This window comes from Nasonia vitripennis, chromosome 3 (genome assembly GCF_009193385.2).
Source record: "Nasonia vitripennis strain AsymCx chromosome 3, Nvit_psr_1.1, whole genome shotgun sequence".
Taxonomy (NCBI): Eukaryota; Metazoa; Arthropoda; class Insecta; order Hymenoptera; family Pteromalidae; genus Nasonia; species Nasonia vitripennis.
In genome coordinates, this window is record NC_045759.1 from 16927453 (window position 1) to 16932676 (window position 5224).

A 5224-nucleotide genomic window follows, 5' to 3' on the forward strand; every position below is an offset into this window, starting at 1 on the left:
CAACCGAAAAACTCATCAAGTTACGCGCCTCATCTTCGCATGGCGCGTACATCATCTTTTCCAATTGATCTCAATGTCAGGGCGAGCCGGCGTCAGCCGCATATACACACACACGTACATCGCAACGTGGCGCCCGATAAATTCCTCACGCTATATGAAATCGACACACAGCAGCCTCGAAAATCACGGCAGGCGAAGCGTATAAATGAAATTTCGTCGTAGTATCCACATCGCTGCAGAGCTCTCGCTCTCTCTCTCTCTCTCTCTCTCTCTCTCTCTCTCTCTCTCTCTCTCTCTCTCTCTCTCTCTCTCTCTCTCTCTCTCTCTGCTGGCCGCGCTCGGAGCTCGCGGGAACGATTTCTATCTCTGCGTGCGTGTATGGAGTGTGTATGAAAGAGAGGCGATAGCGCGCAGCGCGTGCACTTTTTTTCCCTCGACGCGAAAGCGAGAGATTCGCGCCCATCGTATCCGCTGCGCCCGCGAGACTGTTTTCCCCGAGAGCCGATTGTATTCTAAACAGACGTGCGGAACAGTTTTCTCCTGGCCCTGCACTGCGTTCGTGTGTTGTGGAGAAAATTTAGAGAAAGAGAGAGAGAGAGAGAGAGAGAGAGAGAGAAAGGAGAGAGAGAGAGAGAAAGAAGGGAAACTCCCGTCCACCGGAACGAAATTGCAGCAACGCCCACGACTTTGGTATCCGGTCGTTCGGATATGGGTTTTTTCGGTTTCATTACCGAGATCTGGATGAGATAGAAGAAAGCGTGAAATGTACGGATATGGATTATTTATGGCTTGTTGTCGCGTTGAATTTTCGTTTGGATTCAAATATTTTCGTTGCATAACTCCTGCGGTCGTCGCAGAAGTATTCAGTTATTAATACAACTGTCGGTCCATAAATAGACCTCTTTCGGAACAAGACTTTGATATGATAAGAATATGTTACGATATATTGGCAGTTTTTTTGGTTCGCTATCATGTGAATTTTGAAACGTATGTATTATGCGGAATCTTTTTAATTGGGTATGCTTTTATTTCGACTTGTATTTTTATCTTCTGTGATGATGATTTATTCAAAGAAACGTTCGAATCATTTGAACGTTTGGTCTTTTCTTATTGTAATGTAGAAACACAGTAATGAGATAATTTTGTTACTCTGGTGAATTTCAGCTTTGACTTTCGATGTCCTAGCGATTCTTGATTCAAACGATCGTGAATAAAATAAAAGTAGTTACGAATATTTCAAGAGAAAAAACCACTCGCAATACACGCACTGTTCGCAATGACATTTATTTTTCTGGACTCTTATCTATCGTTGACTTTCACGGTCACATCTCACCCTTGCACCGAAAGAGCGAGAGTTCACTCGCCGTTCGCGATGCTTGGCTTTAATCGCACTTGGCGAATCTGCTGTGCGAGATAATAAAACGAAACCTGCACCAAATCGGGCCCAGCTGTGCTGTAAAAGCTCGCTCGAAAAGCTACATCTGTCGCGCTTCGCCGTCGAATCTTTGACCGATAGATCGTTGAATAAATAAAAAATCGGGAAAAATGCAGAAGGAAACAATAAGAGCAAAAGAACTGGAAACACGAGCGCACTGCAAATACACGGGATCCGCAGACAAGAGCTATATTAATTTCGCTTCCTACTTCTACCGGCGGGAATCCCGCAAGATTGATTTATAAAAATTGATAAGACGCGTGCGCGAGCGAGGGAATTAGTTGGAAATTGCACTGATCGAGTTTGGGATCTATCTATAGGTATTGCGTAACGTAAACTGTTCGTTTGCTCTCTGGAAGCCGTCCCTCTGTTACTCTTTCCTTTCGCAGCATCGCAGCGCTATGGAGCAAAGGCGAGAAAGGAGATAGAGAGAAAGAGAAAGAAAGAGCGGGAAAGTGGAGACACGCGGCCGACGGCGCTGAAAGTAATTTCAACCGGCGACGGCACGTACGGTGCGAAATTAAGAGGGGGCGTTTTATATGTATATATGTATACACGAGCTTGAACGAGCAATTGTCGGCAATTGCTCAACGATAGCAAAACGAAGACATATTACTTTATATCGATGTGGAAGTCGGGACCTTTGGCTTGGTTGCCAGTATGTTTCAGTTAATTTACACGATCGATTTTGCTTCGCAGCCCGTAAGCCTGACCTTTCGATGATAGCTTCTTCCCTTTATCTCTCTATAGCTTTGTAGAGATCAACCGACACGAATATACCGATGGATGCAATTGTTTCTCTTTTTTTAAGAAAATGATATTGTAAATTTTAATTTGCATATCTTCCGACTGTAATCAATGTATTATTATTAATCCTGCCACTGCATATATGTTCGATAATAATTACCTTGAATATCGATCAAATTATAACATGATAATGATGTTGAATAAAACGTTTAACGTTCAATTTAAACATAATTCTTATAATAACCATATTAAAGATATGCGTGTTTGAAATTCAATAACTTTGTATTATGCGTTTCATTAATTTTCAAAGATCCTCAAGTGATATGATGAAATTAATGATCGAGATGGTAAGAAATTGTCCTTTTAAACCTCTTCTTTCAATTTTCTTTTTTTTATGCACGAAAAAATTTATCCTACTTTGTCATAATTTGCACCTTGTTCATTTTTCACTCATATGCAATCATGACGATAATGAGGAAGTGAATTAATTAAGTAGTCAATTAGAATCATCTTGATAGTAATAATGATGCTCATTACGTAAGGAATAAAATATCAGCATATGTAATTCACAAGCTTATCTATCTTCCATCCTTATGAACTAATTAATTCTTAGTCGAGCGTATTTTCCTAAAAGAATATGGTTTTCCCAAACTCCTTTTATGGTCTTTTGAAATTTTAGCTATAAGGTAAAATATACTGCAGCTTTAGAAAAGGCATCTTACGTAGTCTGTCCTATATCGTACTGATGATATTTTCCATTTATGTTATTTTATTTTTTAACCCTTTTTCTTTCTACATTTCAGGAAAACTATTTCTGAAGTATACAACCTACGCCTTCGATATATTACGATGCCGTCATAAATAAAATTGAGCACCCTTATATAGGTGTGTTACATATCATATCATCTGCAGACTTGTTTCTTTTCACATCTGTTACCAAACCAATTTTTCTTACGATTGTACGGGAGGAAATTTTCACAGAATTAGGTATAGAGCAGCTTTTCTGCTACTCCAAAACTGAATTTCATCCATGACTAGTTCATTTCTCGCGCGGTATTCAAGCAAAATAGCTGACATCATACAGATATTTTCCTAACAAATATTTTCTGGACGAAACCAAGAGCCGATTATTATTGCCGCAGCTTAATTTCCGTTATGAGTTTTGTAACGCAATACGCGATAGATTGAGAAACAATGAAGCAAATATTGTCAAAGTCTCGTAAATGTAAAGTTACGCGCAATTTTCGGGCAAGTTTTGATAATCGATTGAGCAAACAGTACATAAAAGCCAAGCTTGTTTTTTAATAAAACACTGTGTATACAAACGAATTGGTCGACCAGTTCGTTATTTCTAAGAAACTCGCAAGGCTGTCTGCGACACAAATTTTCCCCGGATCGATTTCGTGTAGAGACGAGATTCGACACAAATAACACGCGAATATATAGGTAGAAAGGGCTGTATACAGAATATTAAGGGGTGAGGCCAGATTTTTTTCACTGTAATGGAGTAAACTTTTTTTCAAGCTTTTCTGCTACTGATGACAGTGATCTGAGTATTCTCTCTCTCTCTCTCTCTCTCTCTCTCTCTCTCTCTCTCTCTCTCTCTATATATATATATATATATATATATATATATATATAGCAGTATTTTTACCCTTTCTGTGCCGACAGAAATACACGCGAAAAAGAGCTTTATCAAACAGTGGTAATCGTGTCGTTTATTGTGCATGATACGAGTATTTGTACATGAGAAAAATATAACTAAAACGAGGGCGTGGGTTTGAAATCTCAAAGCGGTGTATAATAAACGTCGTTCGCGTTTTGCTTCGGATATGTTTGGAGTGATAAACAATCAGCTGCATGTTTATGCCTACACTCTTCCTCTGGTTATTTATGCATGCATAACACATATATATCTTTAATTTATTTATTTGTTCAAATCAACGTTATAGCCCTAATTTTAGAAGATATTACGCAGTGTATATTTCAATGCGGCCTATGAATTCAGAAATTAATCAAACTCTATAATGCAGTCTTTTGATCTTTATTTCTCACTCATTATACTGCTCGGAAACGTAATTTGTCAAGCTAGTCAATCAGTCAGTCAGTAGTATAGCCCAAGTTCATTACAAATTAAGATTTTCAAGCTCCACATGCTATAATCCTGTGGTCACTTCGAGCGAACCGAGTAAATATTTACAATAAATTATTACGTTTCGGTCGTGTCATTCACGGAATCAATTCGACACACATAAAGCGTAACAAACAAGCTTTTTGTGTAATGCGAATCAACATCGACACAACACACACCACACATAGAACGCGCCGAAATTATTTCTCATTCAAGCTTGCAGGAATACATCGCAGTATAGAGCGTAAAACTTTCATCGCCCATGAAAAAAAAAACACCCCCGCAAGTCCACATCCTCCGCGCAGTCGGACAAACTTCCAGAAAAGTGGACAGGCCTACCGTCGAAACTCCTTAATCAACGCTTATATACCATAAATCAAATCCACACGAGTAAACACAGAAAAAATGACACGTGCTCGCACCAGTACAAATATCCATCAAAAAGAAAAGAAAAAAAAATACTGTCCACGGGGCGGACAGTATAGAAGAAGGAGCGGCGGGAGAAAGACGACGCCGCGCGCAAAAAGCAGGAAATAATCAGCCCCCCCCCCCCCTGGAGGCGCGGAATCATCCGTCGCGCGCGGGCACACATAACTCGCGCGCAAGCTCCGCACGCGCGCGTGCTGCGAAAGCGCCGGCGCGCAGCGGGTGGTGGGGTGTTTAAGGGTGGATATATACGACAGGTGTATACGGGTTTAAAAAAAACGCGACTCACTCGTTTGTACACTGCGCGTGCAACGTATCAACTCGTTCGTCATATATTTTCTCGGCGAGCATAAGTATAGCACAGAAGCCTCCTGCGTCGTCGCTCCTCTCCATATCATTATCGCGGTGCCCTTCCACTCTCAACTGTCTCCCTCCCTCTCCTCGCTCTTCCCGATATATTTCGTGCAGAAGCTGCGCGTGCGCTT